We start from the raw sequence: 23,578 nt of genomic DNA on the forward strand, positions 1-23,578 counted from the left end.
CTAAAAGCATTGTGGGCTGATAAATGTATGGCTTTCAGTTAGCTCTTCAGTGTATCATCAACTATGAGAAGCAGAATGTTTTGAGGGAGGGTAGATTTACAACGCAATGAAAACCTCAGCTACCAATATTGTTTTCTAACAAAGGATTTCTGAACTGACAAAGGACCACTTGGAGAGAGCTATTTTAGAAAAGCAGAAGAGAAAGGAAAGATTTGGGTATGGTTTTATGAATGATTTAAATATGTTGTTACAAGAGGCAGTCAATTACATCTCTAGTGTCAGCATCAGCACTCCTTGATCTGGCTGAAAGCTAGATCTGTAACATAAACAAAGCTTTAGCTATTTCTCTTGACCAAAAGCAACTGTACAAGGACATAGTATTATGCACAAGCAAGGATATTGGAAAAATGAGACCAACAGTGAGCTTGATGGGAAAGATGGGACTTCTTTTTCTAGCAGCAATCATAATTGGTTTGTGAAACTGTACTTTTCTGACAGCTTTGAAAAATATAGAATCTGCCAGAAACAGACTGCTGCAGATCTCTCTCTTTTTTTTTTTTTTTTTTTTTTTTAATATATATATATATATATATATAAAGCAAAGGAAAAAAAAAAAAAAACCACACACAAATGTTGCCTTTTGGAGGCATGGTGACCTGGTTCAGGAACGGCACGGCGACCAACCCCAGGACGCTCGGGCCATCAGCTCACAGACACCAATGTGGTGGATGGCAAATGGCGTTTTATTGAGGAATATACAGGCCTTATGTAGCTTGGGTTTACAACATCACTTCCTTCTGCTTACATCACTGCTACATTACTATTGGCTATCAGGGTATCAGAAAAAGGGGCCCTATCTTTCCGTACAGCGCGATATCTTCTGACCACCAGGTCCTGATTACCTACAAACAAAAAAACAAACAAACAAAAAAATAATAATAAAAAAAAAAAAAAAAACAAAACAAAAAAAAAAAACAAAAAAAAAAAAACAAAACAGAAAACCAAGCAACACCCTCAGGCACTTAAAAAACTTTATTTTGCTTGTACAGACCAATCCATGTACCTGCAATAGCTCTGTATTTTAGACTTACATATGCACTTGTTGTGTATCAGCACTTCCCTGTTGCTGTCAAAATCTTTATAAACTTACTCTTAATGCTCTGACCCCAGGATTTTTGCCTTCTACATTCCAAATGCATAGGCAATGCATAGAAATCATCTCACCACATCTGATCTTCTCCCCAGAGACTGACAGAAGGTTGAGGGAAGGGAGGGCATTCTTTGGTAACAAGCAGATCTTTTTGACACCCAGGATTCACAACTAACTACTATGTGACAGCTGTATCAGGGACTGGCTGGACAGAGTATTCAAGGAGATATTCACAGCAAGGGTCTGGAGCAATATCTTTTTAACCTATCCCCTCAAAAGAATTTGTGTTGCATTGACATCCTGTGGAGAGGTATAGAAACAGCCTAGAGAAATTCAGGATTTCTGCATTTAAAGTAGCTTATATGCAACTACAGGGGATAAATACCTACTTATTTTACAGGTGGTGGGTTTTTATTCAGCAGAATTTGACTGATGTTAGGATCCTTCAAATTCAAGAAGCAGGAAAGAGATGACAAAGGAAAGTGTATTTTGCAGCATTGTTGTATTGAAACTTTAAAATACATGCAGTACTAAAATAGGAAGTTTTTACAAATCAGCAAGTAGTATCACAGTTTATTACTGTATATCCTGTTTTAAATGTGTTGGCAGTTTCCTAGTCAGACTTGTCAGCAAGATATTCAACACTTCATGTGAGGCCTTCATTTTATCTGAATATCACTTGATGGCTTAAGGAGTAGCGGCATTCATCATCCCTGATCTTGGGATCACTTTAATAATTCTCTTTATGTCACGGTAGGAAACTTGTTAACTTTATTAATATATATTTTCTTGCAGGTTCTTCCTGATGATCTGACATTTTGTGCAAAGTAATTCATTAGAATTGCCCATTTTAATTTTTTCCCCTCCTAGATGTATCAGGTATAAAATATAAAATCATATTTTTAATGGTGGAGGTTGGTTAAATGATAATTGTCTTTAAGGCTCTATTCATTAGTATCTTATTAGCATATTGTTTTTTCAGGTATCTCTATTTCTTATTCCAGCAGCCAGTAGATGAATATAAATTCAGATAAATAGACTAAAAGTCCAATAGGATAAATGATGGTCAAATGAAATCATCCTGTGTCAGAGGAATGAGGGATGACTTCTTGAATTATAATGTGAACTCTTTCTGTATGAGCATATGACTTAATGGAAATGTGACATTTGATAAGTCAAAGTGTCTTTGATTTGTAATGGCTAGCTTTAGGGTTATTCAGACTTATTCTGCTGTATAGAAAGGTGTGATTTCTTTTTTTCTTTTTTTTTTTTTTTTTTTTTTTTCTCCTAGAGACTCATTATCTATAAACTTATGTGAAATACATCATCTAAATTCTATAGACTTTTTATCATCAATTGGAAATAATTGAGAAGCCTTTCACACTTAATTTTTGAGTAGTGAAGCATAGTTAGGGTATTACTTCAGTAACATACAAATTTACAGGTGCCCACTTGTTTCATTACAATTTGGGACTATGTTAGGGAATGAAAGCGAACATCAGATAGTCTCCTGTACACATCCAGCCTGTTAAAATGCATCAACTCCTTCAGCCTTTTGTTCTGAACATGTCCCCCATGGGACATGGAGTGGGTTTGGTGTGGAAAGGGTGGGGAGTTGGAGATGCTTTCATACAGGACAGTGTTTGACTGAAGTTAAGTAATATAATACTTGATCCCAACTGAAAGCCCTTACATGATTAGATTATTGTACATTTTACTATTACACCTGCATCAGTTTCTGGTTCTGTTAAGAGCAGAGATCCTGTGCTCTTTCTCAGTGGGCAGAAGGTAAATGGTGAATATTTCTTGCCAGTTACAACAGCTCTTGAAAGAGAAAGAGTGTCTTATCTTTGAAGCCCCTAATAGTAAAATTTTTCTTGCACACCAATCTTGTCAGTTTTTCCCCTCTGCAGTAAGAAATGATCTTAGAGGAAATTGCCCTTGTTGTGGAGGCCCAAACAAGTAGTATGTGAAACAAAAAGGGAGTGTGATAGAAGAGTATCTCTTAACTTAAAACATCTTGTCTTTTCCCTCATGTTACAATATTAGATTGTATCTGCAAGTGCTACAACTCATGCTACAAGCCTGACGAGCAGTGTCACCCAAAACGTGACAATAAAGAAACTTACTCTACAGTTAAATGAGGATGTGTGTTTTTAAAGAATGGAAGTTATTCATAGTATTCAGAAAATGTACAAAAATGATTCAAAGTAATTCTGGCTTTCTGTTTTCTTTTTTGAAGAGTTCTCCCAGGATAGTTGCATCTAGTCCATTAATTTCTCCTTGTAGCACTGAAGTTGTGTTCTTTACCTGTAACAACTTTTTGCAACACTAGGAGAGCAAATTGAATTTTTTGAAATAGTTCTGTATTCTATAGGACTCAGTGAGAGTAAAATTCCTACTGGTATTACTCAATGCTTGTAACTTTGGGGGTGGATGGAAATGTGGAGAAAAAGTAAACTATCTGCTACCAGAGGCTGGCGAGAATGCATGAAGCCTACATTTGAGAAGCCTTCACTAATTCTTGCTACAGTTACCAACCCATATGTTTAATTGCCAACTCAACAACAGGAGGAAGGGGCTGCAAATTCAGGAATTGGCTTTCTCAAGCAGTCCACCTTGCTAGAACAGCTGGTTACTGTCTCCTTTGATATAGATAAAGGAGACAGTCTGCAGCCCCAGCAGCTTTTTACTTAACATTTTGTTTTAAATACACTCTAACAGATTGCAGTATAAGATTTGTCATGTATGCCAATCCAACTTCTATTCAGACCACCATTATGGATCAGGAAACACCTGCATACAAATGGATTGATGTGTTAAGATGCAAAACCAACAGGAATTGAATTTGCTCAACACTACCGAAATTAATATCTAGCACAGAATCGTGTCCTCAGACGGTTTGGATTCTACTGTAATGTCTATCAGGGAGTTATCTTAGGACTCAAAGCAGCAATGGAAATCTTCCTTAGTACAGAATTAGTATGAAATCTGCACATAAAGGAATATGTTCTGTTGTGTCCAGTAAATGTGCAATCTATCTTCCTAAAATTCTACAGTTTAAGTAATCTGAAAGACATATTTCCATATATAACAAGAATATGATATTTATATTGTCATTCCATGTGGTTACTAGCAGTACTGAGAGTTTTTCCTGTATGAGATTCATAAACTTTGTTCTAATTATGCATATTTCAAAGCAGGAAGACCAGCAGCAACTAGAGTTTGCAGAACCTCTAAACATGGTGGTTTTTTTTTCCTCAGTCTCCCTCCAAATTCCTATGTCTCCTACTTTCTGTGAATAACAGATTCTGGTAATTGCAATGTTAATATGGTCTTTAACTGAAATAGTTTAGTGGAAATTCATAAACAGGTTCATGTGAAGTGAATCTTATTTCACTAGATTTTTAGCGGCATGCAGTGGAAACATAGCTGTACTTCCTGTATGATTAGCCCATTAGAAAATTAGTTCTTAGGAGGTTTTCTTCTTTTGGTACCTAGGGTTTACTACCCAGACATATTCAAATTTCTGGTTTGGATTCTTGCACATTCAGATTCTGCAGCATGCTTAACTAAAATCATGGTGTTTTGTTGGTGTTTTGGCCAGCTTCTGAGGTCTTCAGATCTACTGAGGATGACTCAGACATTTTCCTTTAGTATCATAGAATTATGCTTGGAATAAGTCTAGTAATTTTGTTTTGAATTAGCCAAATAAGGACAAAAAGCAAAAGTCAGTTTCGAAGCATGTGGTGATACCAGTCTGATAAGGTGGTCCAAATAGATTTAAACAAATTGAACAAATTAATAGGAAAATAAATTATGCTAGCTGGCACTTGAGACAAGCACTGAGGGCTCCAAGATACAAAAGCAGTTGCACACTTGATATAAAATCATCAGGGAAGAGGTGCACTCATCTGACTCCTGGCATCAATTTTAAAAAGTCCTGAAATAGTTAACTAACTTGAGAAAACAATAATAGCTTTGTAGAATTGTGCATAATATACAGACTTTATAAATTCTGGGGAACTGGACTGGTGATTGGTTTTTATGGAGAAGTTTTTACATCTTTAAACTGAATATAGATCTGAATTTACTACAACAAAAGGGAAAGAGGAGAAACTGAAAGGAGTAAAATATCAAAACGTGAAATGCTTAAATACCTGAATACTGACTGCTTTTCCTGGTATGTTGTGCCTGTCCTGGACAGACAACAAACTTGTGCATTATATACACACCCACCCCCATTCCCATTCACAGCATGGTTGAATTTGACTCTAAATTTTATACTTGTTCATCGCAACTTGTTTTTAACGTAATCTTTGCAGGAATATGCTGTTTCTAACTGAATTTGCCTGAATTTTTTATGGCAGTGGAGGGCAGGGAAAGACTGTCATTTTGACTGAAAAAAAACAACCAAACAAACAAAAGCCACCACAAACCAACAACCTAAAGAAAACTAATCACAGAAGAAAATCTGAAATCTTCAAGAAGAAATCTTCTGCAGATCAGATATAAGAACAGTTATTTGCTAGCTATGATGTGTCAAGAAGAACTCTGAGAATGTTTATTGTGTTACAAAGGGCAGAAGAAAGAAAAATCAACAGCCAAAAGTATTAATTAGAATAATAGGAACAGGGAGAGTTATGCTACTGTGCTTAAACATTGGTTTTCCTAGTGGTGAACTCTCTGCAATTAGCCATTTCCATGCATATAAAACTTTATTGTTCAAATTCAGGTTATTTTTCCTGCAGGTCTTTGTAACAAGGACTTTATTTGAAAAAATAGTTAACTGTGATATGGAAGGTATGTGTCTATCATATGTTCGGTCTTATATATCTGCACTGGAAATCCTATATACAGGAAGAAGAGTTCAACATAGGTGGCTAAACTATCACAATAACTTGGAAATAATCTAGTGGGGATCAATATGACACAGGTCAGCATTTTTCCAAATTTATTTCAATGAGTTGCTGCTTGTCATGAGTTTTTTGACTTTATTGTAGCTGATCCAACCTGTAGTTGGGATATCATTGTATCCCACTCATGTGGGAGTCCATGGGGTGGTTCTTGCTTTCTAGGATCTTGAAATCTAGAGAAATCTTCTCCAGGCATCTTTGGGGGATTCCTTCTCAAATTCACTTTGGATTTTTTCTTTATCAGATAACTAGACATCAGTTACAAGGCAGAAGCAATGCCAGTGCCACTCTCAGGTAGCCACTATGGACAAAAGTAGTGCCTGCAAAAACAAAATTATAGGATGTTTAGTGCATTTGGAATGAGTTTTGGAAAAGTTCAGATGCTCTTCTCACTTGGAAAGGTGATGCCTTTTATACCTCTTGTCATTTCAATCACTGAGGAAAAGAAACATGCTCCAAACAGCACTCTCACCTCATTTTGACATTGCAGCTTTTAAATGCTAAAATTTGAGATTTAGTCCCTGAAAATAAGTTGTTACTGGTATTCAATAGGAAAAGAATCCTTGAGTCATTTAATTGAGAATTGACTGTGTAGTGCAGTATTTTGAATATGTCCTATACTTTTAATGAAATAAAAATTTCTTCATAGAAAACTCTTGAGAAAATATTTACCACAAAATACATTTTTACACTGTCACAAACACATTACTACAGTGGATATTTGTGACTTGATTCTGTAGTGCATGAACAGTGCCCTCATTATCAGCTAACATGATGAAATAAAAGTATTTGTCAAAAGATTGTTCTTTCTAGTACAAGTATTATGTAATGCCTTGTAACAGAAGTAATTTTACTTTGACATATTTAAATTGAAATAGAGGTATGTGAAAATGGGTTCTAGCCCTTCATTTCATGTAAGTAGTGACCAAAACCTCACTCACTGTTCATTTGAGTAACTTTAAGCCCCCTGATAATTCTCATAAGTTATTAGCTATTTTATACATTAAACATAAGAATCTAGATTTTTGCTTACTTTATATTCATAGTTCAACAAATATTCTGTGTCCTCAGATGAAGGAAATTTTATGAAGTATTTAGGCATTATAGTGAGAAAAGCTACTTGAGTATGCAAACTAGAAATAATGGTTCTCAAGTAGGTAAGAAACAGGTCCCTGTTTCATATTGTTTAATCCAAGAAATACTACTTAATCTATAGTCTCAGAGAATGAAAAGGAAGAGAGGAAAACAATGCATATTGAATACTGAATGAAACATTTCCTATTTTGTGGGAGGAAATCCTTAACTTTTGAAATTGTCAAATTACCTTTCCAGCTGGTAAATTCAATTAGCTTCCAAACTTGTCATGTTCTGTCTAGTGGATAGAGGGGAAAATGGAGTCCTGTTGATCTAAGTAAGAAAGAAAAACATGCTAGTATAGAAGGGAAAAGAGTAAAGAAAAAGCTCTTGCCCAACTGTCACTGATTTCATCTGATGCGTAGTGATTTCATTTGGCCGTGCATTAAGCTTGAAGATAACTTTTTTGACGTACAGTTCAGGCATAGTAAGGACTGAAATAGTTAAAAAAAAAAAAAAAAAAAAAAGGGGGGGGAGGGTAGGGGTGGGCCAAGACCACAGTGAAAGATAACCTTAATGGGCTTTGAAAGGGAGAAAAGAATAAATTATTTGTGTAATGGGGGAAAGTAATTTGTATTCTCATTTTTTTAAACAAAACAAAACAAAACAAAACAAAAACTCAGACAAAACAAAACCAATCAAGCAAAACACCAACACACCCCCTTCCCACTAGAGACATTGTTTTATGTAGAACAGCAAAATAAGGCAAAATAGATGGCCAGTTTTGTGTACCACCTACTATCTCCTAGGAACATTATTATTAAAATTATTGCTGTATTTATTGTACTTCTATCTTTTGACAGCATCTTGAATTTGCAACATGCCCAAAACGCTAGCATCTAACACTCAACTTTTCCAGTCAGTGCATCAGCAATAAACAGCTGAATATCACTGACATGCCATGTGAATAAGAAGAGGTATGTGGAACTTAGTCATATGCACTCAGTCAGGTCGAAGTAGTTCACTGTACTGTCCATCACAGTGACTTACATGGGATGTCTGAATACTGTTAGCACTAGTGACACCAACTAATTTGTTATACTTATGACACTCATTTGATGATCATTCAACATGCTTCTAAGCAACCCCAAGATATTTTCTAGTTCAGGCCTTAACTGTCAACCAGATACCACTTAACTGTGTCCAGGTCTTCATGCTGGCTCTCAGAGCAATTATGCTTGGTAGATCACTTACTCATATAACACATATACTATTATTGTCTAAGATAAATTTATTAGGGGAAAACTTAATACTCTAGGCTTAAGTGAGAAATACTTAATTTATATGTTTCACTAGTACTACTTATATGGAACTCTTTAGATGAGCTCAGGCACACAAGAAAACTGTTGTGAGGTGCCAATTAGCTCAGCTAGAATTACCGGTGTGTACACTATGACAAGATAGAAGTTGCAAGACTAGCTAAGCTAACTTAGCTTGGGTTCTGAAAAAGGAGTGCTAACTCAAATCCATTTCAACAGAAATGCATATATTTAACACGAGAAGTAATTTATTGTGCTTGAAATCATAATTTTATTTTCAAAAATAGGAAACAAGAAAACTCCTTTAAAAGATGGACACTTTTGTATACAATATTTCAAAATACAAAATAAGTCTAAAGAGTAAAAAATTATGCTTTTTAGAGCTAGATATAGCAAAATAGATACATTTTAAAACCTTATTCATGCTTATCACTTTAAAGGAAAATAACCTGTCTTTTTTTTGAAAAGGAAAAGTAATAAGTTTTAGTTTTATTTTAGGATTTATTTTTCTAATTTTTGTCTTTTTAGTTGAGGCTTTCTTTTTAGCCCAGGTTTTGTTTGGATGATTCTTGTTGACATTAATGTAACATGTTACTCAGAAGATCAAAGAGGTAGCACTGTCTTGATACAACTTTCAATAATATATCCTTATGAAGCATAGAACATATTTGAGATACAGAATTCCTGCACTGTCTTAATTTCAAGATCTTTGTCATTAACTATGGAAAAGGGTGATGTTATACATTTATTAACATGTATGTAACCCACTTACATTTATAAGCTATGGCTCCATAATGATCAAATGAGTTATGAACAGTGTCTTGAGGTTTGAATATGAAAAAAAGAGCTCTGATTTTAGTAGATTATAATTATTGAGCTCTTGAACACTAGTAGTAAAAAAAACAAACAAACAAACAAACAAAAAAACAACAAAACAAAATTGTCTTCAATAGTTTCTAAATCTATGAATACTAAATTATTCAGCAAGGATAAATTTTCAAATTAGCTTAAGTCGTAACATTTCAAGTTATAATGCAATTAGTTCTTGTTTGTTCTATGAACTATGTCCAAGGACATTTCTCCATAGAAAATATTGTTAATTTGACAAAAGTTGAAGTGTTGGAATGAAAACAGGATACTTGCACTGTTGCTGAGTCTGGAGCCACTGAAGGTTATGGTATAATGAGATCATGAACACTCTCTCAAAAAAAAAAAAAAAAAAACCAAACCAAAACAAAACAAAAAAAAAAGCAAACATAAAACCCAAATCAACAATCCCCCAAAACAAAAAAATCTAAACACCAGATGTTACCAGAACGTGAAGTCTTAACCTGATAAATTTAACACTGAAAGATCAAATTAATAATGTATAACAGCTTAATAGTCCTAAAATAGAAAAAAATAGATATTTTTATAACTTAGAGGTGTTATTGAGTCTATTCAGAACTTTAGAATATTTAGACATTATGGTGTGACCACTTATGCAATTTTTAATTCTCTGTTTTTAATTCTTCAGTGTTTTGCTAGTGATCTGAGTGATAGAATATAGAATAAGATATAATGTTACTGAACTGAGAAAGACTATACGCTTGAGAATTGCAGTTACTTGAGGAGGAAAAAAAAAAAAAAAAGAAATAGGATACAAAACTTGGGAGGAAATATATTAAAGCTGGAGTTGAAAACTTGGACAAGTACAGGTTGTCAAACAAAGGTTTAGGTGACAGCTATTCCAAGAAGCTCAATACTGGATCTCTAGCCGAGCTATAACCCATGGAAATCCTGCTGTTCTGAAAAAAAGTAAATACTATATTCTGGTATAAGTGAGCCTACCATCTGTAAGGCCTATTGAAGTAATCTTTCTCTACTGTGAGTACTAGCAAGATCTTGGCTTCTGTCCAGTTCTGAGCTTTGCTCTGCACAATTGAAGAAAGCTCAGAGCAGATAATAAGAATGATCATAGGTCAACTAAACATGGCTTACAAGAAAAATATGATTTAATTAAATGTTATTCTGTTTAAGAAGAAATATGTAAATCTATAGAACACTGTTGCAAAGAGGGATGGAATAATCCTTTGCTGTGTCCATGATAAAATAAAGGATAATGAAATCATGAAATTGTGAGGAAGATTAAGGTTAGATTTTTTTAAAAATTTTCAAATGCTGAAGTAGAGGAGCCCTTGAATAAATTGCTTGGATGTAGCTTCCAACAGTGGAGGACAAGTAGATAAGCAGGTCTCAGAAAAGATACAGATAAAATGATGCCTTGAGGTAAGGGAATAGAGTTAAATGATCATGCAACGTGTCTTTAATCCCTGTAATTACATGGCTAATGAGGAATAAGTATGTCAGACCTTTAGCTTTAAATAATAGAAAACCCTTCACTTCTCTTCCTTCCACACTTGTGCCAAGGGTATTAAATCCTTCACCTTTCCTTTTCTCTCACTCCCCAGTTGTTTATATCCTACTCTGACTGTTACTTCATTCTCAAACTTCTATAATCCTTGTCTGTAACAAGGTAGCAGTCATAACACTTCAGTCTTGCTCCTGCTTTTCATCTTGGGATGCAGGCATTAGAGATGTTATCCCTCACTATTGCAGTATTCCCTTGGGGGAAAAAATATATATATGTATATGTGTATATTTATATATTCCTTTGGAAATTCTCCACTGATGAAGGTATGGTTGCTGGGTGTTTTGTTGGGGTTTTTGTTTGCTTTTCCGCCTTGACCATGAAATTAGGATGAACATCCATATATGGTAGTAATTGATTTGTTTAAGCTGTCTCTATCCTTCCCATGCTGTTAAATGTTTCTGTGACAGGTTTTAAGGATTTTTGTGGCCTTTAACTTCAGACCTTCATCTTCTTATCTGGAAATTGTTCTCTGCCGGTAGTACAGTGTCCATCCTGCTGACAAGAAATTTAGCTGGAATGTGCAGAAGACAAATGAGTTTCTAAAGCAGAAGATGGTGTTTGTCATAAGGTATATAATCAGCCCAGATGATCTATTTGATCTCTTGCTCTTCAAGGAAACTGATTGTGTTGACCAGGCTAAAGCTCAGTTACCTTTCACTTGACATAGGTATTGACACATTGTTGTTTTAATTCAGTACTGCTTTGAACTGTGTCCCAGTGTTGTATACCAGAAATGCACAAATCTTCCTAAGATCTGTAGTCCATTAAAGGTTCAAAATATATCTGCAATATAAGAGGTGAAGGAAACAAATGTTATACTTCCTAAGGATCTGATCTGATAGCTTGTATATTTACCAGTTACCACCTTTGTAGTGTCTTATCGTGCCAGTATTTCTGCTGACTTTCACAATTCCATTGGCTCTTAAAAGAATCTTGGCTTCTGTGAATTTTATGTCCTGTTGTCTCCCCCTAATTTTATAAAACTTAATTAGGTTTAGCCACTTCAATCTGCTAGACTACTGCATGACTAATGAGCAAAATACTGTCTTTCATAACTACTTATTATGAAATGAGGCTTAAATAAAGATGCTAACTTTCTAGTAGACCTAGGGAGCCTCACAGTATTTGTAAAGCATTTTTAGTCCTGAGATGAAGGTATTCATGAGCAATCATTATAATTACTGAGGATCTATGCTCATAAATTAAACTATGCTAGAGAAATTTTGTTGAAATGTGAGTCAGGTCCCTCTCCTGGATCTCGAAAATATTTTTTCCTTCTGAATTTAACTTGCATGCAGTTCAGTCTGAAAAAAATAATTGAAAATTTTATTTTTTATGATGTTGAGTCTGTTCCAGGGTATATTATATATGTAGCAACTAGTTATAAAGTGCAGTTTCTGTGGTCTTGATTAGCTGGGAAAGCTTACTTGTATTCCCCACTTCCTTTCTTTATGGAAAACAGCACCACCAATTCTTGAGTTCAGCTTGCAAGTACAACATCCTTATTTATAGCAGTAACATTTATCTCCCAGGCAATGTGTGGGACTCATCATTATTTGGAAATGGTTCTAGTTAACTTTTTCTCCAACTTGAGGATCATGTTAAGTAAACAAAAACTAATTATAAGCTTGTTATAACAATTAATCGCACTCCTTTCACTGAGTTACTCTGGTTGAAGAAGGCTATCGTGGTTTGAGCCTGGTTGGCAGCCAAACACCACGCAGCCACTCTCTCCCCCTTCCAGCAATAAGAACGGACAGAGAGCCAGGCTTGGGGTTTGAGATAGGACTGGGATGGGGAAAAAATCCCCATTTATGGTCACAAGCAAGAGGCAGACTCGTTAGGGGAAGAAAAAAGAGAACATACATTTATTACAGACACTAACAACATGTAACAGAGTAGGACAGTGAGAAGCATTGCCACATCTTGAGAACACCTTCCTCCCACCCTTCCCCTCTTCCCGGGCTCAGCTCTGTTCCCGATATCTCTACCTCCTCCCCCAGTGGCGCAGGGGCAGGGAATGGGGGATGCACTCAGTGCTGCCACTTCTTCCATCTTCGGTGGGGGGAGCTTCTGGAACTTCTTCCCCCTACTCCATTGTGGTCCCCCTCTCACAGGAGACAGTCCTCCACAAACTTTCTCCGACGTGAGTCCCTCCCATGGGCCGCAGCATTCCCCACACTGCTCTGTCATAGGACACTAATTTTCTCAGAATGGATTCCCTCCCACAGCTGCAGCCCTTCCCGAGCTGCTCCGGTGTGGGACTCCTCTGCGTGCTGCAATCCTCCCAGTGCTGAATTACAGCAGCGGGGCTACCTTTTCCCACAAGATCTCGGCCTTCTTTGGGCATAGCACCTTGATCAACCAGGTGGAAACCACAGGCCACAAATCAATGTCTGCTCCACCATAGATCTCCATGGGTGGCAGGGGTGGCCGCCCTGCCATCTCACCACAGGATACAGGGGGGTCTCTGCTCCAGCACACCTCCCCCCTCCTTTCTTCCTTCGTTCCTTCACTGACCTTGGTGTTCATGCAGCTGCCGCAACTCCTCCTCACAAGTCCCATTGCCCGTCACCACGTCCCTTCTTAAATACGTTATTGCAGAGGCGCAGCTGATTGGCTCAGTTTCCAAACAGAGGTGGAGCTGACTTGGAGCTGGGGAACTTTGAGAAGCTTCTCACAGAGTGCAGCCCCTATAGTCCCTTCCCCTGCCACCAAAAAAACCCCACCACTCACTCAACCCAGGACAAGCACTTATTTTTTGCAGGCAACAAAGATATTCCAGTAAAGATCAATCAATTTTTAAATAAAAAATGATAAAACACCTTGGTAAATACATAATTCTGTGAAAAAGATGACATAAACATTTCAAAGATATGGGCTCATTTTGCTTTTAACTTCAGCTTCTTTATGCCAAGATATTTGTGTAATGTATTTACATTTAAATAAAATGTCATAAATGTTAACTGAGACATAATTTTGAGTTTTAACAGTTAAATTTTTTTTACTGTGATCAATAACTGATATCTAGATGGGTTTATGGTGGCCTTTTACTGACTTTTCAGTATAGAAATTATATATGTAGCATGCTACACACACCAAGCTTCAAAGACAAATGTACTGACTTTGCTTTAGAAAAAAATAAAGTATTTCCTGTCTTTTCATGGAGAGTTCGCAGATGGCCAACAATTAAAATACGGTTGTAATTTTTCCTGTAAGAAATACATAATCTTCTCCAGACTGTGAGCGTAGGGTGAATATATGGACTGAAAAATACAAACTTTATGGTGCTACTAAACTGGAACAATATTTCTGCTTAAACCCATAAACTTGCCATTCATTCCTGATGTAAATTGAGACACTAAGACAGTTAAAAGTGACTTATCATTTACAAAGGAGGCATTGGTAGATTGTTTCTTGAATGGTCATATTAGTAACTTGCATTGTACACAATGAACTGTGACAGGAAAAGTACTTGTGGGTCTTCTAGTCTTCGTCAGCCCTAGCATGTACCACATTTCTTTCACTGTAGTGGCATTTGAAGGTCGGTTTCTGATTTCATTTTGTTCTCTCATCTCTTGCTTCCCTACATCAACTTCCCTGTAGAAATGATCTCCAGGCTACGAGCTCATCTTTGTTGCATTCATCATGAAGGACAGTAGCAGGAGACAAAGTAAGTGTCAGCAACTTGCCTCTTGCCAGTGTGCAGTTAACAAAAAACAAAAACAAAACAAAAAAAAAAAAAAAAAACAAAAAAAAAAAACCACAAACTTCTTGACATCTGCAGCTCTAAAAGGTACTCTGGAGAACCAGTGAACATTCTGTTGACAGTGCTTGGAGAACTTTGTCAGTCTTGTGCTCTGTTGCAGAGCACTGGAACATGGCAGTTTTCAGAAAAATATTCTGTTTTATTAGGAAGTGGATAAGAAACCACCCTAATATGAAGCAACTCCTTTTTATGGACAAGCTTCTGTAACTTTGCTCCAAAAGCACTTAATATCTGATGCTTCTCAAGTGAAGGTATGAAATCATAATTTAACACTAACATCATATTCTTCTTACTGGTGCAGGTCTTCAGAACTGTTGTTCTGTTTTAATTGTTTGTGACAATTCAGCCATACTGATGGTAATTTTGTAAGGGGAAATTACTGTCAAAACTTATTTTTTTATTTGTAACCCCAAAAGTGTCAGAAAAACCTATACTATAGATAGCGATTTCAGCTTCATTTATAAATGAGATTGAAGAAATGTAATTTTATAAATTTCTAGTGTTAATTTCTGGTGGTGTTCCTGGGATTTCTGATGTTTTGAAACTAATTTCTCAGTCAAGGAAGTGGGGATTAGGATTACACAATTTATTTACCTGGAACAGCAAAGCAAGGACGTCATTCTGCTTCTCTGGAAGTGTTTCAGTAATCTCTTCTTCCTTCTTCACTCTCCCTCCTCAACTCCACTTCTGTAATTAAGCAAGTGCTTGAATACAATACCATCTTGCAGATGGATGTTTCATAAGGAGGATTATATGAAATATAATCATTAGTTCACTTCAATTGTTCCATTTTGTTTCACTTGCTGTTCTTTTGTTCTTATATCTGCGATATGTATATCCTACCCGCCTTCTTGTTGTTCTGTATGTAACACCCAAGTCATGTCCCTGTAAAATAATTGGCAGCTGTTTCTTTTCTTCTCACTTTCTCAATTGTGGTTCTAGTTATCAGAATATTTTAAATGTGGGAAAGGTTTTCTGCTTTCTGTTGTTGCTTTTTGTTTGGTTTGGTTTTGCTTTTTTGCCTTTTTTTTTTTTTTTTTTTTTTTTTTCCTCTTCCCCACTGACTTTGCTTTCATTTGTACTGTAAAATGCCAACAAGGATAAAAATCAGTTTGTGAAATTCCAGAAACATGTGGTCAGGAACAGTTACATCCCTAAAGGACTTGTAATTAATAAACAAAAATTTAGTAGGAAAGAAGAGCGATGTTCTTTATGAACTGGAGGTTTGAAACATACGAGTCAAGTATATATGTTCATACATAGCGGTGACTTTCAGGGTAGGCATTTAAACTGAGATCTTCAGAGAATCAGACATCTCTCTCCTTTTATAAGTCATTAAACTGCACACAAAAATTCAAATATAACTTTTAAAATTTTTCCAAACTGACACATGCAAGTTCTTTATGCATAAATTAATTGATGGGCAGTTGAAGCAGGGAAGTTGGCATTTATTGCTGGGGTTAACAAGATCTGTGTTATGAGAAGCTTGCCTTCAGTGTCTGGCTAGTTAGAAAATAATTTAGGAAAAGGAAAATATAAAAATAGCACATTTTGTAAGGGTTATATTTTATTACTTTATCAGCATATATTAAACCAATGTTTCTTTGGGCATGTTAAAAATGCAAAGAAGTAACAATTGCAGGTGAGAAATTATCACTTGTTAACACTACCCTCTGGCTAGACATGAAATGTCAAGTATGCATATGTAGGAATCCTTCCTATGTGTCTGAGATGCTTTATTAAGCACCTGATCAGAAGCTCTGATCTCTGTAAATAAAATCAATGGTGACACTAACCCTTACTAAACAAAAGCTGCTGCCTTGCTCTACACTTTACCAGTGCATTTGTTGTGTACCAATGACTTGCAAGACCATGTGAAAAATATGGAAGTATGAGTCATTGTTAGTGTTTTCATTATCTATTAGCAACATATTTCAGATCAAGAGGCTGTATCACATCCTCTTTCAACAAATGGGTTTTCAACTGAAACTCCTTTTGAGATATTTCCTTGATTATTCACTGTTGTGTGCTATATATTTAGTGCTCTATTGCAAATGCATAGGTCATAAAATAGAGGCCATCCAATAAGTCTCATATTTTTTTTTATATATGATTAAAGATAAGTTAATTAAATCTTATGAAATTGAATTCTTCATATTAAGTATTATCAAAGGTAAAGTTACTAATGTAACTTATCTTTTTATGATCCTTCCATGAGATCACCTCATGTTCTGTTGGTCTGAATTAAGGATGGGCACCTACTGCTTACTAGAAGTTTTAAAACATGTTCTGCTTCTAGGTTTAGGTAGGGTTTTGCATTAGCAGGCATCCTTTTCAGTTAGAAGTCCTAGATTTTTTTCTAAAAGGATTGTGAACTGAGATACAATTTAAAACCTACATTGTTTTTATTAGCCTTTTGATGAAGCTTTAAGAAATGAACTTAGAAGAATATTTTTAACTAGGTTTGAAAAAACTGCCCGGCCTGAGAACTGAATTTTAAGAATGGAAACATTTAAGTGGTAGTAATGATGCATGCTGCTGCTATCTTGAAATAAACCTCGTGTATAAACAGTTACACTTAACACTTACTGTAGAAAATAAATTTACTCTTTTATAGTTCAACTCTCTACCTGAAATTTAGTCTTTGTGTCAAAATTTATTGCCCATGTTTACAAGAAGAAAATATCACACTGATATTCTATGCCTAAAACAGAAGCTGAGGATCAGTTACTCCAAATTCATTCACACACCACCTAGTTTTTATTGATAATGAACAAATAATAATCGCCTAAGATGTTTGCATCATTTTTAATGCCCCAATTGATAGAGTGTAAGTTCCAGTGAAATATGCATTCTTCTTAATGTGTTCCAAGCGACCACCAAAAGGAGGGGAGTTTTACCTTTTAAGGATTTGCTAGTTTATTTCAGGGTATTGTCAACCCTACAAAACCTTTTTCACAACTAAAGTGCTCTCTTTTTAGTTAAGAGGGTGAGCAGCCTGAGTTGCAGGAGAAATTAAAAGATGTTTTAGTGTGAAAGACTTAATATGCAAGGAGCCCTAGGTAGAGGAATTCAAAGGAAATTTCAGCTCTGGACCTAACTTGACTGCTGTTGCCACACCCACCCAAGCGATTTGAGAAGGGAGCTCCTTTGCACTTTGTGAAGATCTTGAAGGTCTCTAAAAGCAGGCTTATAATTGTCTTGTTGCTTTACATAGTCTCCTAAATGAATATCATCTGTAGCATAAAGTAAGACTAAAGCACACAATCCTAATTCTCATTGTGCATAGTGGATAGGGAAGGAAAAGGGATGGGAATCAGGATGTATAGCGACATGTAAGTGCAAGGATGCTATGCATAGACTCTTATTTGTCTTTTATAAGTATTTATAATTGTTTTCTGTTTCTTGTTAAACAACTGTTTTTATTTATATTTCTCTTATTTTAGATTAAGCTGAATGTTTTTTAAAGTTATTTGAAAAAAACAAGACACTTCTGATGTAACGGTGTGCTGAATTTATAAAATATGCTCCTTGAACACTTCATGAAGTACCACATATCACTAGCACACTCCCCACCCCCAATTGTATCTAAATAGTAAAGGGGTCCCTATTTGAGTGATAGGAGCCCGATGAAGGTCTGGCTCAAAAGGATCTGAGGGGCGAGCATAATATTGATTTCCAATAACACAAAAACTTTGTGGCATGCAGTGAAGTATTGGACTATGTACTTGAACGTCAAAGTCACAAGGCCAACCACTATCACATTCACATAAGAAAACTGATTAATAAAAATAAAAACCAACACTGAACTGTTATTTTACTGGTCACTTGTCTAAATGTATTTACTTTTTATGAAGTACATAAATACAAGATTTGAATTGTGAGCTGTATTTTAAAATACAATCAGTACAATCCTATTTTATCTTTTCATTTTCGTAAGTGGATCATTTATCTTTTTACTGACAATCATCTTTCTCTTGTCCTAGTGAAATCTAGTGCAATCACATCCAAAATGCATAAAAACACAAGAATTGCATCTCTGAACCAAACTTGGAGTTCATTTGGTGATGACTGACTTCAGTACTGCTCAACAAAGGACAAAAGAGCTTGTAATTACAATTGGATAGGATGCAGTGAATGAGGTCTGAATCATCAGATATAACAGCTCTTCCAATATGCTTTGAATTAATAGAAGTACTTGGTCCTTTTTCAATATCTATTCACTTTTTTTTTGGAGTTCTATGATAATCATGGCTTTATTCTGCCATCCTGTGACAATCTGCAATAAGGTGGTGGTACATTGTACAAGAGAAAACAGAGAAATGCAGTCACTTATTCTAACTTTGCCAGCCCTTGTTCTCAGACGATACAGTTGTTCTTGTTCTACCAGAACTTCTACCATTGCTATTCTACTTGTGCATTCATTCTATTTTGTTTTTGTTAAAAAAACCAAAACAAACCTAGTCCTTTGAAAACCATATTACTAATGGACTACCTCAAAGCATTCTATTTTTTATATTTTTGAAAGTTTAACTAGATAAACAATTGAACCATTATGCTTTTAATCATCTTATAGCATGCCCCTAACATTGTTTACTGTCATCTGATGCCAGAATCAGCTTTGTTTAGAAAGTCTGCTTAAATAAGGGATCATGACTCAAACCAATAAAGGACAGCAGTTTGTAGATATGGATAAATTCATGTTGTTGCTGACAAAATGCAAATCTATAATAATCCTACCTTTTCTGAGACTCTAACTTCCTCACTGTATAATTTAAATAGTAAGATCAGGTTTTGAAAGGTTTATATCTCTCTTCAGCTGGCTGGGGAAGTCTTTGGAATGTGTCACAGTTAGTTTTTGATGAGCTTTCGCTAATCATAGGACCTGACACTATGAATTTGCTGAAATCAATGAAAATGCTGCCGATTGCAAATTCTGTGCAGTTTGCACAGTGCAGTCAGTACAATACAGGATTATGTGTTCCTGTGGAGATTTATTTGCTTCCTGACATTAGAGAATACTCTTATCAAACTGCAGCAAGATGTGACTTTTGTAACAAGACTGCAAGTTGAATCTTCATTGCTTAATTAATTGGAAGATTAATATAGGCTAAGGTCCTGATCATTTCTTGGGAGATGATTTCAGAAATGGTAGGTGCTGATGCCTGCTGATTAACCTCAGATGGCTGATAATCCTTAGGCTGGTCCTGCTTTGAGATTTCATTTCTGTTGTTAATTATTTTTTTTTTTTATTTATTAACCAACTCATGTGAGTTTAAAAACACTTTCAGTTATTCCATGCCACATGTTGGGCTATGCCAAATCTTTTAAAATAAGTCACTAGTTATTGTTTCATTAGACAAATGAAATTATAGTTTCTTAGTATTTATTTTAAAGACAACTCATCTCCAAACCTCTCAAATGACAGCTAGATCTACCTAGCTATGTGCTTTTGAACACAACAGCACACAACTTACTATCCTATTTAAGCTTTGGACATATGTTAAACTTTTTTCTTCACAATTGCCAAAGAAGGATCTGAAATACAGAGAAACACCACACATCTATGGAATACAACTGCCAGAATCAGGAACTGAACTTGTTTCTCAATTTCAGTTTCTATCATGAGTTTTATTTCTGCTTTACTTGCGGACGGTAAAGACGTTACACTAATTTTTCACTCTGAAATCAAGTTTTGTTAATAACTTTTAGTTTATTTCCAGGTATATATAGTTACAGTACTGATTGTTATATATAGACAACCCTTGCAATGCCCTTGAGTGTTGAAACAACTTTACGTTTACATAAAACAGTGTAGGATAAGGTTGAACATATAATGCTGTTGGTAGGAAACTCTAAAGCTCATTTTGGTAGTGAGTGCATTAAATCACACTAGTTTGCTGTTAGGAAAATTGTTACTGGCAACAGCCTACCTCTAACTTTAGACTTACACAGTGACAGTGGATAAAAAAATACTTTTTTTTTTCCCAAGCCATTCTGACTCAAATATGAGTAAAAACTCAGTGAGATCTCAATTTCTAGGATTGTGAAACAATGGCAAAAAATATTATTTACACGTTACTCTTAGAATCATAGAATCATTTAGGTTGGAAAAGACCTTTAAGATCATTGAATCCAACCATTAACCTAACATTATCAAGTCCACCACTAAACTGTGTCCCTAAGCATCACATCTGTATGTCTTTCAAATACCTCAGGGAAGGTGACTCAGCCACTTCCCCCGGCAGCCTGTTCCTGTGCTTGATAGCCCTTTTGGTGAAGAAATTTTTCATAATATCCAGTCTAATCCTCCCCTGGCACAATGTGAGGCCATTTCCTCTTGTCCTATCACTTGTTACTTGGGGAAAAAAGACCGATATTCACCACATCACAACCTTCTTTCAGGTAGTTGTAGAGAGCAATAAGGTCTCCCCTGAGTCTCTTTTTCTCCAGGCTAAACAACCCCAGTTCCCTTGGCTGCTCTTCACAAAACTTGTGCTCCAGACCCTTCACCAGCTTTGCTGCCCTTCTTTGGACATGCTCCAGCACCTCAGTGTATTTCTTGTAGTGAGGGGCCCAAAACTGAATACATTATTTGAGGTGTGGCCTCACCAGGGCCAAGTACAGGGGGACAATCACATTTCTGTTCCTGCTGGTGACAGTATTTCTGATACAAACTAGTATGCTCTTGGCCTTCTTGGCCATGCTGCTGGCTGCTATTCATCTGGCTGTTGATCAACACTGCTGGGTCCTTTTCTCCCAGGCAGCTTTCCAGCCACTGGTCCTCAAGCCTGTAGCATTGCATGGGGTCATCAATATCTAGTGTTTACTTGGATACAGATATTAGAAATTCAGATTTAAATAATCAAATACTTAGCTAACTGTACCAGCATAAATAAACTATGAAGGTAGGTCATGATTTAATCTCACTTTAATGAAAATTTTCCCCAGTGTCATCATTTTTGAGCTACTGTAATATTAATTATGTCAAATTTTTTAGAGTTCAAAAATTACTTGACTGAATAAATGGCTTTCTTAATTGGCTAATTAAAGAGGTGTGATTGAACAAAGTTTAAATATTGGAATTTACAGCTTTGGAGGCATGAGGCAAATATTTATGGTTTTATTACTATATTTACTACTCCTTCATAAAATAAGATTATTATTTAGGTTTAATTTCTGAGATAAACAAGATCTCATCAAGACACAACAAATGATACTGGAAACTTGGTACAGTGAAAGAAGTTATTCCCCGTTGAATTACAGAGTTAATGAAGTACGAAAATGATGACATTTAATATCTTAAATGAAAGCTGCTTCAGGGAATGTTTCAGCACTTTAAACTGGTATATCATAATTTGATCTCACCTGGCTAATCCAATATCACAATATAGCTGCCAACTTTTCAAACTCTTTGAGTAAGTTTTTGGTACTGCTATCAGATTTGTAGGGAAAAAGATGATAGGACAATCTGCAACACTAAATGGGACAATTTTACCATTTCTGATCAGGCCATTTTTATGAGCTGTAATATTTCTGCATCTTAAAAAGCTATTAATTTCAGTATAGAGTAACATAAATAGTTGTTTAGTTAGAGAAATTAACCTAGTAACACAGCTTTTCTGTTTTCTGTCATTCATGAAATACAAAAGAGGGTAAGATCCTCAGGCTTTTATACTTAAATAAACTGCCTAATAGGAATTACATGGTGGTGATTTTGGGAGGATCATTAAACCCACAGGAATAATTTCAACAGAAATCAAGACAATGTTATGTTTTAAATTTTTTTAAAAAAAAGATTCTACCATGCACCTACATCTCTAAGGGCAGCATTTTTTTCTGTGTAAAATGTCCCATTGTTCCTTGGTAGAATAAGACTAATCTGTTCTTCAAATTCTCATATACATATTCTTTTTGTTAATTTTTATTACAACAGCACATTAGTCATAAGGGAAAAAGAAAAATCTTTTAGTCAGTAATTATGCATGGAGATAGTGTTATGAATAAAAGCTAGTTGTTGTTTGGAAGACCCTTCACACCCATAAATGTGGACAAGGCAAGCAGGTAATTCATGAGATCACAGAACCTGGTAGCTTTTCATTTTGACTAACGTAGATACATACTTGGACATTTGAAAATGACACAATAAATTTTATCATCAAATTTGCTGTAAAATGTGTTGCATAAACTCTGTTTCAAAATTAGGGGGAACTAGTAAATGTATGTATTAAATATAGCTGATTTTCTCTGTTTCTCAATGTTAGTATAAGAGGGAAATACTTCAAGCATGGATGGTAAAAACTGTAGCATATAAGAATATGTAATGGTAATTTTGTGTCCTATTCTACATTTTCATAAATGCAAGTTTTTAGCTGAAACTCTTCCCAGAGTATATGTTTCCATACTAAACTAATGGAACATGCTTTATCTCAAAGAAAAAGAGAGGTATAGGTATGGTAATGGAGCATAAAAGTAAGCTGCAGTCGTGTTTGATTTGGTCTTAATATTTATAGTATTTCCTACTTCATTATGTCATGAACTGTTGAGATTTAACACTTCAAGTTTCTTGTTCCTTATATTGAAGGCTCAGTGCTTCTTTGCAATGAAAAAAGAAATACTTAATCACATGAATCAAAGGTTTAGGGAAAAATTAAGTAAGAAACGTGAGTTACAAGAGTTGAAATGCCTGAAATCTTAAGCATTGTCTGAAGAACCCTCAGGTTTAGCACAAAAAAAGGTAACTATTAGAGGTAATTCTACCAAGGTAAGATTTTCTCTTCTACATGCATAGTTTCAAATTGCAGTCCAATTCAGAGCTTTTAATTTTTTTTTTTTTTAAACCAAGTTTTATTGGCATTTCATAGTTCATTTTTTCTAATGCAATTAAGTTTAGCCCACTTACTTATCTTCCACATGAAAAACTAAACCACCATCTAC

Source organism: Tyto alba, unplaced genomic scaffold (genome assembly GCF_018691265.1).
Source record: "Tyto alba isolate M040663 unplaced genomic scaffold, T.alba_DEE_v4.0 Super-Scaffold_48, whole genome shotgun sequence".
In the NCBI taxonomy this organism is placed as follows: Eukaryota; Metazoa; Chordata; class Aves; order Strigiformes; family Tytonidae; genus Tyto; species Tyto alba.